General features: G+C 45.2%; 1 protein-coding gene across 3 annotated transcripts in view; it reads left to right on the top strand.

The window, feature by feature from the left end:
* EPB41 (erythrocyte membrane protein band 4.1) overlaps nucleotides 1-12,184 on the top strand; it is a 200,218-nt gene that overhangs the window by 11,574 nt on the left and 176,460 nt on the right. Inside the window, exon 1 of one of the 3 annotated variants that reach the window (XM_042996028.1) lies at nucleotides 8,191-8,374. The exons of the other annotated variants lie outside the window; for them this stretch is intronic. The gene's annotated coding sequence lies outside the window, so the exon portion shown is untranslated. Of the gene's footprint in view, nucleotides 1-8,190; nucleotides 8,375-12,184 lie in introns of those variants that run through there. 3 annotated transcript variants of the gene reach the window in all.

The following is a 12,184-nucleotide window of genomic DNA, read 5'->3' on the forward strand; positions in this document are numbered from 1 at the left end:
ACCTTCTTAGAAAGGACCTTCCTATCGTATTTAAAATGGTAACACCCTTTCCTACCACAACACGAACATTCTCTATCTTCCCTCCAGGCCTACTTTTTTCTCTCCATAGCACTTATCATCCTTTGACATACTATATTTTATGGAATATTTGTTTATTGTTTGTCCCCCACCCCCACCCCCCGTCCCCTGCATTGGAATGGTAAGCTCAGTGATGACAGTGATTTTTGTCTGTCTTGTTCAGTGTTATTCCCGTGTACCTAGAAAAGTGTTTGGCTCATAGTAGGTGCTAAATAAATATTTGTGGAGTGAATTAATGAAAACATGAAGCCTCTTCTCTCTGGGTCTGGCACCATGCTGTGCAGATAAATAATTCCCAGTAAATAATTGTATTCAGTGGCCATCATCCTCTCCATTGGCCAGATAATACTTTGTCTGGGTCAACCCTAAAGCCCTTTGCTTCTGACATTTTCTGCCAGGGCATCAGTTTCATTTGGAGTACCCAAATCTTTTGTTCAGGAGCCTGAGCTATGCAGAATTTCTAGTTGGGGCTGTTTGGCTGTTGGGCCCACAATGGTTATTATGTCATTATTGGTAATTAGCACATAGGCCCAGAGGATTGAGCTTTTTGTTTTTCAGCAGAAATCACAGCAGAAAGCTATGCCAGTCAGGGAAGCCCAGGCCTCAGGCAGCTTCCTCTGTAACTCCCCCCTTCCCAGCTGTGGGTCCATCCCTTAGGCAGACCAAGACTGAGGTGTCCAAAGCTAGGGGCATCTGGGCTACCAGCTCAACCGCTGTCTTCGGCAGGTAGTATCCTGAAAGTTTCTCCTCCACACCCTTAGCTCTCTATGCCTGGCCTGGTATAGCAGGGGTTCCCTGTTGCCCCTGGGGAAGCTGGGTATAAGCTTTCTAAATATCCAGTGGACAGGGGCATTTTCTGATGGTCAGGATACAGTATTATGGGTGGAGGAAATAATCCTGGGTTTAACACTCCGGAGCCTGCGTTCAAGTCCCTGCTTAGCTGCTTGATTGTTGGGTCACTACAGTCACGTCACTACCTCTTGCTAGGCCTCAGCTTTCTCATCTGTCAGAGATAAAGACATCTACCTGGCCTCACTGGAAAGAGAGGCAGGATAGTATGGTGGGCAAAGGATAGGGTTCTGGAGTCAGACAAACTTGGCTTCCCAACTATAGCCCTCCCTAACTACATGACATTGGGCAAAGTGCCTCATCGCTCTGACTTCAGTTTCCAAAGCTGGAAATTCTCAACTAAGAGAATGCGGGTAAGGTACATAGGCACCTGGTGAGTGAGCCGTATATCTTTGCTGGCATTACTACAATGACCACTGTGGAAATGCAGGCAATCTGTAAACTGTAAGAAGCGTACTAGCAGTAAAGCCAGGCAGAGGTGGATCTGAATCTCAACTTGGACACTTATTAGCTGGGTAATCATGGGTAAGTTTTTTGCTTTCTCACCTGTAAAATGGGAATTACAGTCATGCTTTCTTCAAGGAACTGTTGTGACAGTTCAGTGACATATTGCAATAAAAAGTACTTAGTACACAGCGTTTGGCACACGTTTCCCCCATATTATAGATGAGGAAGAGGGCAGAAGTGACTTGCTTAGACTCATGTAGCATCTCAGTGGTGGAACTCTGCTTTGAACGCAGGTCTGCCTGCCTTCTAACTTCTTACCATCACCCATTTATGGGATGATGATAATGACGATTGTTCTTATTGTCAGGGGACCCATCTCATTTATTCCGTGATCCCCAGTGACTACACGAAGGGGGTGCTCAGTCCTGCCTGCTTCCCTGTAACTCCTCCTTTGCCCTCTCCTAGGTGAGGGTTGCACCAGGCTGACTTTAACAGGTTTAGAAGGGGCCAGGCTAGCTGGTGGCACGGAGTCTTTCCCCATGTTTCTTGGGAAACCCTCTAGACCTAGAAGATACCTGGTCCCGGGGAGAGAGAATTAGTGTGTTAAACTTGAGTGAGCTGGAGGCTTTGCTGGATCAGGGCCATTAGACTCATTCCAGCTGGCAAGAGAAGGGGTTTGGGGAGGGTCACTGGAGGCCAGATCCTTGAGTCCCTCCTTGAATGTCCCAGGGCTGTAGTCAGAAGTAGTCACAACAGCCTTTTCTTGGAGTCCTGGGACAGATGTTGGTATTGCTCGTTCATATCATTTCCAAACTGCTCTTCTGAGAGTGATATGAAAGCAGCGCACAGCAGAGGACAGTGGCATCAGACGGGCCTAGTTTAAGCTGTGTGAGGTTGTGAAAATCACCTCACATTTCTAGGCTGTAGTTTTTTTCAACTGCAATTGAGGGTAATATTACTTTGTAGGATTGCGGTGAGTCTTAATGCAATAAATGCATATAAAGTACTTACTATGTGCCTGGCGCATGGTAAATACCTAATAAATGCTGTTATTATTAGTTCTATTAATAAATGATTTCTAGGGGCGCCTGGGTGGCTCAGTTGGTTAAGCGTCCAACTTCAGCTCAGGTCGTGATCTCACGGTTCCTGGGTTCCAGCCCTGCATTGGGCTCTGTGCTGACATTTCAGAGCCTGGAGCCTGCTTCAGATTCTGTGTCTCCCTCTCTCTCTGACCCTCCCTGGCTCGCTCCATCTCTCTCTCTCTCAAAAATAAATAAACATTTAAAAAAATTTATTTTTAATAAAAAAATAAATGATCTCTAAGGGCCCTTCCAGCTTAGACATTCCTAGGTTTTTATGGCTGTAGAATTGAGCCTGGATTGCAGCTTTGGAAGGGAAAAGTAGGCGGGCTCAGAAGAAGGCAGGGAACCACAGAATCCAGGGTCAGAAGCCTTGCATTCAAGTTTGGGCTCTGCCACTCTTTGCTTTGTGACCTTGGACAAGTGCTTCCCAGTTTCTGTACCCATTTCCCAATCTGTTTAAAAGTTAGCAGCTTGGGCTTGATGGTCTCTAAGGGCCTATCCAGTTCTAAGATTCTGTGAATCTAGAGGCCTAGAGGAGTATCTTAGCTGCCGTCTACTGAGTCCTCTTTTACCTTTTCAACTTCCTTTCCTTCTGCTCGTGTCTTGGAGTGTCTCCACAGCAAAAAGGACATAACTTGCCAACTCCAATGTAGGTCTTTAAATCACATTTTTTGTTCTTATTGTGTTAGGACTGAGCTTAATGCAATTATTGTAAGCAAAGTGGTTGTGTCAAAGAGGTCAAAGCCTGCTCAAATACAAAAGATAAGATATTGTATAAAATTACTGCATATGCTGATTTCCTTTGCCTTTATCTCAAAAAATGACCAGAACAGGCAGACCTGTGTGCTACAGTTAAAAAAAAAAAAAAAAATGTTGCAGTCAATGTATCCTAAAAAAAAATAGTCATGAGTATGGTTAGATAAAAGGATGTTTATTGAGTATAAAAGATTAAAATGGGAAATAACCTAAATGCCCAACATTTAGATTTAACTAAATTATGGTATATCCACTTGAGAGCACTGTTAAATGTCACAATACAGTATATTATGAGGTGAAAAAGTCAGTTCCAAAACAGTATGATCTAAAACAAACAAACAAAAAACCAAAAAAAAAAACCAAAAAAAAAAAAACAACCCCACAAAAAACCACATTAGGTTGAACTATACGCTATGGCTGCTATTTGATCATTTTTAACTTATAAAATCAGCAATTTCATATGATTTAATTTAATACACATAAAAAAGTATATGTATAACAAAAGGTACTAGAAGGGAAGTCCCCCACCAAAATATTGATGGTGTTCTTTCTTTTTTTTTTTAAGTAAAAAAATTTTTTTAAATGTTTATTTTTGAGAGAGCGAGAGAGTGTGTGCTCACGAGTATGCTAATGGGGGAGGGGCAGAGAGAGAGGGAGACACAGAACCCAAAGCAGGCTCCAGGCTCTGAGCTGCCAGCACGGAGCCTGACACAGGGCTCAAACTCACAGACGTGAGATCATGATCTGAGCTGAAGTCAGATGTTAACCAACTGAGCCACCCAGGTGCCCTTCTTCTTTTTTTTTTTTTTTCTTCTTTTTTTTTTTTAATGTTTATTTATTTATATTTGAGAGAGAGTGTGTGTGCGCAGAAGTGGAGGTAGGTGCAGAGAGAGAGGAGAGAATCCCGAGCAGTCTCCAGGCTTCAGTGTAGAGCCTGCGGTAGGGCTCAAATCCACAAACTGTGAGATCCTGACCTGAACTGAAATCAAGATTCAGATGCTTAACCAGCTGGGCCACCCAGGCATCCCGATGGTGGTTATTTCTGATTGATGGTTTATGATGATTTGATTTTTTCTTTTTATTGAACTATATTTTTTTCCTTTTTTTTTTTTTGAAGATTTTATTTTTACTAAATCTCTACATCCACCATGGGACTCGAACTCACAACCCTAAGATTGAGAGTCTCACACTCCACTGACTGAGCCAGCCAGGTGCCCCTTATTTAACTATATTTTCTACGACTAATTCATATACTACTACTAAAAATAATTGCCTACAAAGTCATACCATTGTATGAATAGTAATTTTCCTGCCTTATCATAGCTTGTTTACCATTTGTATTTAAAAGGTCTAAATAACTGCAATGTTATGACCATGGGCAGAATGGAAAGACAACTATTCTTCATGTACTTTTGTTACAAGGATTGGTTTTTATTCAATAGTGACTGATGAGAACACTTTCCTGGTGGGCCCAGCTTTTCAAAAAGCCCTCTTCATCTTAAGCCACCCCCCACAACAGACACATATTTTCCATGAGCCCTATCACTGGGGCGTAAGGCCAGCTGTGTCCCTAATCCGCCCACGTCCCAGATTTGGGAATGGTTCGGACTCCAACTGTTCCCCCACGCTACCCCCACTCTCTCCCAATCTCATCTCTTCCAGGTCATCGGAGGCCCCATATAACCCTCCCTGGCCTTCCCCGCTGGTCACCACCTAATTTCACCATCTAATTTCACCCTTTCCCGTGCAGCTGGTGTTTGAGCCCAGTTTGCAGTGGGAAAGGATTAAGACCCTTTCATGCCGTCTTTTTTCTCTTTTTTCTTAGTGCCCTTGACCGCTCCAGGGGCTGACAGGCAGCTAGCAGGGCCTGTATTCCCTAGGAAGGAACAGGAGGGGTGGTGGAGGAGGCAGTGGCGGGCTCAGCTGGCAGGCGGGATAGAGATGGCCCCTGGAGACCCCAACCTGGGGCTTGGAGCATGGCACAGCCGCCATCCAGATGTGAGCATGGAGCGGGCAGGGAGGGAGGTGAGTTTCTGCCTAGAAAATTAGACTCAGGGATGGTGCTTGGGACCTTTACCCTTGGAACCCAGGGGTTGCCTCTGCAGGGTGAACTAGAACTAGATGTCTGGTTTGTGGAGGAGTCTTTTTAGAGGGCAGATGGGCATATGGGTATGGGTAGTTTCTCTGCCTTCAGATTGGGCATTACTTAGCCCCCCACTACCTACTATGTGGGGGGCCCAGCTACACTCAGGGATTGAGCACCTTGCCTAATAGGTGATGGTGTATAACCTAATTAATAACAAAACCAGTCATGCATGCATAGTACTTTACAAAGTCCTTTCATGTCCAGGCTGAGAATTAAAAAGGAAGACTGGAATTCAGGTCTCTGATACTCTTTTTTTTTTTTTTTTTCCAGACATTTATTTTTGAGATGGCGGGGGTGGGGGGGGTTGGGGGGGTGGGGGAGTGTGGGTGGGGGAGGGAGAGGGAAGGAGAAGGGAAAGGGCAGAGAGAGAGGGAGACAGAGAATCCCAAGCAGGCTCAGCCATGTGGGGCTCGAATTCATGAACTGTGAGATCGTGACCTGAGCTGAAATTAACCCACTGAGCCACTCAGGCGCTCCTGGTCTTTGATATTCTAAAGCCTGTGCCAACACTCTTTTTGGGGTTTTGCACAGCACTCTGAATATAAGAGTGGTTTACACCTGCCTTAGTGTAGCTGTTTTTTCCTAGCCTGAAACTCCTACTTTTTTTTTTCAGGGTGACGATTACTAAATACTACACACTCCATTCACCCAAACAAGCTTCCTTAAATATGATGTTATCATTGGCTAGCACTTCATGGCATAGAGAATATTGGTTTTGATGAATCTGAATTTGCTGGATAACATAGTGGTCATGGCGAGCCATCTGGTGATTGATCTTCAGGTACCAGATTTCCAGGTCCATATGAAGGAAGCCTCTGAGGCACAGACATGGTAGGGCTAGAGCTCCTTGAATCAAAAGTATGGCTTAACCTGAGAACCTGAGGCAGGGGACCAGAATATTCAAAAATAGGTGCTTCACCTCTTGTCCACAGAATGAACTTGGCCAATTCACTTGACCTTACTAAGCTTCAGCTTCCTTATATATAAAACGGGGATAATCTGTTCACTTGTTCATCAAATATTGAGTATGCACTGTTCTGGGAGATGAATAAGAGGGACAAAATCCCTGTCCTCTTGGAGCTTGCCGTTTAGTGGATCTAAACTGCAACCATTTATTGAGAGGAGCAATAAATAATTAAATATATAGAAAGTCAGGAAGAAGTAAAGGCTATGAAGCAAATTAAAGCAGGGCAAGGTGAAAAATAAAATCTTAAAAAAAAAGCGGGGGGCGCCTGGCTGGCTCCGTTGGTGGAGCATGTGACTCTTGATCTTGGGGTTGTGAGTTTGAACCCCATGTTGGGTGTAGAGATTACTTAAAAAGAAACTCTTTTTAAAAATCAGGGCAAGGGTGTGTGGGTGGAGGCTGGTTTAGATAGGGTAGTCAGGTAGTCCTCAAGTGGTTCACTTAGGATGTTTAAGACAGATAATTCATGTAATGTGCTCAGCTCAGTCTTGACAACAATTGAGAGCTTAACAAACATAGTATTATGTCAGCCCGCTCTACACCTCTCAGTCCATATTTTGGTCTCCAAATAGCAGCAATAATTAACGCTTATGTAGATCTTACAATGAGCTGGGCATTATTCTAAGCCCTTTACATATTTTAACTGATTTAATTCTTATAATAACTCTTATGAGGTAGGAACTATGATTATCCCCTTTTATGGGGTTAGAAACTGACACATAGAAGTCCAAACAATGAGGGAGGGCTGGAGGCTGAGAATTGAACCCAGCAGGTGTCTGTTTCTAGAGGCTGAGCTGGGATGGGAGGGGCCTGTGATCAGATACCAGGAGACAGTGAAGCTGGCATAGGAAGGTTCTGATGTCGGATTGCCCAGCTTCTTATCCTGGCAGGTCTAAGCCTCTCTACATCAGTTTCTTCATCTCTAAAATGGGAATACCAAAACCTATCTTACCATCTAGGGACTGTGCTTAAAACATGAGCCTTCATTCTACTCTGTGGGGTCCCAGCCTGTTCAGAGACCAGCCTGGCAGGGAGTGTGAAGGGTCAAGCGGCCTCTGAAACTTCCGAAGGGAAATAAAGGCACATCAGGCAATTGTCAGAGCAACCCTAAGTTCAGCTGGAGCCCAGATCTCGGAAGCTAGGTTTTTATGATTTTGAGGGTGCCAGGGTGGAGTTAGGAGACCCTTAAATGCAAAAGACAGGTGAAATCTTGGCATGGCCACAACATTCGGCGTCCGTTTCAGGCCTTTCACAGCTGTCAGGAGAGGTGAAGCTTCCACGAATGTCAGGTTTGGAATGGCGCCTAGAGATCATCGAATTAGTAGATGGGTAAACTGAGCCCCAGAAAAGCTGAGTGACTTACCCAAGGTCATGAGGTGCGTTAGTAGGCAGTTAGCTGCTGCAGCCTGACGGCAGCCTCGGCTTTTCCTTGAGGCTTTCAAATCTCGGACTCTTACCTGTGCCTCCTCCGGGCGGAAAGGTCCTCACCTCGGTCCCGTTCACTACCTACCTCATTCCCCACGTGGGTGCTGCAGGAGCCAGGAACACCGGGACTCCAGAGCGAGTTCGATTTGCGCTTGCGCACACGCGGCCAGCTCCTTGCCTTTCCCCCCCTCTTTTTCTTCCCCTCCCCTGCCCTTACCGGCCTTGAGGAGGGGGGAAACTAGAGGAGCCAAGAACTTGGCCTCAGCCAATGGGCTGACGGGCCGCGGGCCCGGCCCCCTCCCTCCCTTAGTTGCCGACCAATAGAAATTTACTACAATGTTGTGGCGAACAGAGGGGGAGGGGCGCGCGCGGGCTGGCTGGCTGCGGGCCGGGCGGCCTCGCCTCACGGAGGGAAGGCGGGAGGGCGCGCGCCGGGGCCGCCTGCTCGTTCACTCGCTCGCTCGCTCCCTCCCTCCGCCGGTGGGTTAGTCAGTCAGTCAGTCCGCCAGCAGCCGGCGGGCCCGCGAGCCGCAGAGGGCCCGAGTCTCGGCGCCGGCGCCTTCTCCTGCTATTGTTCGTCGGGCGGCTGCAGCGGCGGGCTCGGGAGCCCGGGCCCCCGGGCCACCGGTGAGGCGAGGCGGCGGCGGCGCGAGAGCGGGGTTGGGGGGCGCGGAGCCGTCCCCGAGGGGACGGTCCGGGCGGCCGCGGCAGCGCCGCAGCCTCTTTGTCTGCAGCCCCCCGCAGGCCCCGGGCCGGGGGCGCGGGCTCCGGGGCCTCCGCGCGCCAGAGGCTGAGGGGCTGGAGCCCAGACGCGGCCGGCCTGAGGAGAAGGAGGCGGGGGCTGCGCGGAGGGAGCGTTGCAAAGTTGGGCTTGGGGTCCGTTTTTGACGAGGTCTGCCAATCACTGTCCGCGGGCAGGAGCCTTGGAAGGAAACCAAATGGGGGAGGATTGCGGGTTCCGGGTGGTGAAGGTGTTGGGTGCAGCCGCAGAGCAGTTTCTTCGTGACGGGGTGGCTGGCCTGTCTGGAGAAGTCTGGCACGATCTGAGGGCTGGAGGGAGCCCTGCGAGGACTGGGAGACCTTCCCGCCGGAGACACCCGCCTCGTTCAAAGAATCCCCCGACCCCGGGGGGCTCTGCCGCGCTCGCTCCCCGTGGTCTTCGCGGTTCCCAGGGAACCAAAGGGTTAAATCTATTCTCTCAGCATCGTGACCTCCTTTTTCAGTTCCTGCATCTGTCGACTTGGAAATATTTCCTCCCGCTTGCTGGGCTGCTTCTACCTGTGGGGAGGCTGGATGTAGGCTCGCCCTCCGAGCTGCACCACCCGGCGATTGTTCCGGGCGGGGGGCCTGCCCGACCGGGTTCCTCGTCCCCAGGAACCGGCGTTCTCTGGAGAGAAAGTGATCTCACGTGCAGCAAATTGCTGACGGATTCGTTTCTGGCCACATGATAGCCACTGTCATCCTGTTGTTCCCCTAACTGTGCCCTACCAGAAATGTCTAGTCTGTGGGGACTTGTCGTTTTTGGCATGTACTGCTGATTAGGAGATAGGGGTGTGTGTGTGTGTGTGTGTGTGTGTGTGTGTGCGTGTCTGTGTGTGTTTTAAGAGATGCTGAGCCTTTTTTTAGTAGTCCGGGTGATTTCACAGCTGCTATTTTGTTCTTGCTGTTTTTAGGGAAAATTGCAAGAAATGGTTATGTCTTGTGTCTTGGATTTTATTATAGAGAGATTTATGCTCCTCTTGAGGATATACTATACATGCTGTTACTCACTACTGTTTTCTGTATTCTCAATCCTGGCAAAAAATTCAGTTTGCTTATGCTTTTAATCAAGCAGATTATTATAGTCCCCCTTACTTTTCATGGAAACTTGATGTACTCTTCATTTCCCTTTTCTGTAAATTGGAAACATCGTAAGTTCTTTGCCAGCTGTACAATTTTTGGCTTTGTAAAATAGTTTCTTGGGGTGTTATAATCCACGTAGAGTACATAGCGGTGCTGGCAGTCAGCACTCAATAAATGACAGATAAAAAAGTGGATACAACTGAACATCTGATTGCTTGGCATCAAGGTACAAATTCAGAGTGCTTTCTACAAGAAAGTTATAATTAAAGTAAAGAACAGGAGTTATTCATATCTCTGGGGAAGCCAAAGGAGGGTGTATCTTTGCCACTGTTAAAAGTGAACTCACCGACAGACCCAAGCTCAGTGTGCTAACCTTCTGATTTCTCTCTCTTCTGCACTTTCTTCCCTTATATAATTGAATTCAGGCTTAGAAATAATGTTTTTAAGTTTTAGGCCTTGCCAAAATTCTCCCAACATTTATACCAGTGTTTTATAGCAAATATCTCATCGGTAAGTCCCCAGTCTACCTTTCCACCTTTATTCTCCTTATTACTTGTATTTTTCAACCAAGAAGAACTGTTCAGTAATAACTCGTGCTTTCCCTTTGGCCATGCGGTTCCATCTATGCTTGTCATATATATTCTTCCTGACTGTTTTCAAAGTCTTTTACCTTAAAAATGCTCCATATCTTAGTAATTTGAAGTATGGGGGGAAAGTTCCATATATGGAAGGAACTTGATGGAGTTTTCTTTAACTGGTGTTTGTTAAAAGGATTTAGGTCCTAAGTGTCCCATTGATATGTGCGGCCCTTACTAGTAAATAGATGATGGCCGATGATGGATTGGGAAAACTACTTAGGCTTCCATAAGTTTAAGTTTAATGCTTGGAAATTCTGGCTGTCAGCAAATAGACTAAGCTACTATAAATAGACTAAGCTAATCTAAGCTAATAGACCCATCTTTTAGGTAGGTCTCTGCTTGCTTTATGCATCTCTCTCTTCTCTTTCTTGGTGGTCTAAGGGTCAGCATTTCCTTAATGTTTGTTAAGCACTTAAATCATAATTGTGGTGGTCAAGTAGCAGATACGTTGAACAAACCTATTTTTTAAAGTAGGCTTATCCTCAAGATAAAATATGAAATAACATAACAATTTATATGATATTAGGAAAATAATACACAAATTTTCTTCTTTGCATATTTAAAAGTGCTTTCATCTTATCCCTTTTTTTCCTTATGAAACACTTCTAAGCTAATATCTAAATTAACAAATGATTTTAAATGATTCCTGTCTCCTCTGAAAAAAATGGTTGTGGTATTTCTTGAGGTATGACCTATATATTTTTTCCTGTTATTCTCTTTTGTCAGGTGTGTGCCCTACACTTAAAGTTCACCAGTGTGATGTTTTCTCGTGTGCAGCTTGAATTTAACATTTTTGGAAATTACAGAGCTAGCCTTCTATCCCATTATTCAGTTTTTATGCTCTTAATTTTAAACAAATTCATAATAATATGGGACATGGTGTGCTTATAGTGGTTACTGCCTACTTTTGCTAAGAAAGCTTCACAGTTAAGTCCGTCAGAAGTGTTGCCTAAAAGTCACAAGATTCTTGAATTCTCTGCAGGTACTTTGATATGTGTACTCATAGATTGTAATTTAAAATATATGGTCTAGGGGCACCTGGGTGGCTCAGTTGGTTAGGCTCAGGTCACGATCTCATGGTTCATGGGTTTGAGCCCCGCGTCGGGCTCTGTGTTGACAGCTCAGAGCCTGGAGCCTGCTTCAGATTCTGTGTCTCCCTCTCTCTCTCTGGCCCTCCCCTGCTGGTGCACGTACTTTGTCTCTCTGCTCAAAAATAAATGAATAAACATTAAAAAATGTATCTAAATAAGACATAGGTCTATAATTTGTGATGTGAGTGATAGGGCTTGCATATATTGTTTTCTGAATGTCCAAATCCAATTTAATATTGGTGATCTGATTTTATAACTTTGGTGTATCAGTGGCCATGGCCGTCGAATTTTGTTCTGAAATCAAGAGGAGCATACGGTTAGGCCACAATCTGTTTCCCTGTTATCTAAGAAGCTGTCCAGCCCAAGTGCTGCCAGTGTATTTTTCCAAGAGCCTTATCAAATTTGTGATTGGTCACATGGCAGATTCAGATTCAGATTCATCTCTACTTCTAAAGAACTTATTTTTTCCTCTATTGCTTGAGAATGGAATCACCTTATTTTGTGAGCTAAGCAATAATTTTAAGAGCTTTTTTCTAATGACATCTTTGCTTTTTTCTCAAGCACTCCCAATGATGAAACTTAAAAACATTTAAAAGAGGCCTCTGAATTTATCAGGTTTGGGCCTTATTTATGTGGAGAATCCAGAATTATTAGAAGGTAATTGATTCATAATATTTAAAATAGCATGTAGTTGGTGAAAAGCCAGATTCCAAATATATTTGTTAATTTTTGCTTTTTATTTAAGTTTGTTGAAAGTCTGTCATTATGTCCTTTTTATGAGTGGATTTATGGTATGTTCAGTAAAATGCAGTATAACAAATAATCTGTTGTACACACTGGGTTAAATTAGTATTTTGATTTACTCT

Source organism: Panthera tigris, chromosome C1, assembly GCF_018350195.1.
Source record: "Panthera tigris isolate Pti1 chromosome C1, P.tigris_Pti1_mat1.1, whole genome shotgun sequence".
Classification (NCBI taxonomy): Eukaryota; Metazoa; Chordata; class Mammalia; order Carnivora; family Felidae; genus Panthera; species Panthera tigris.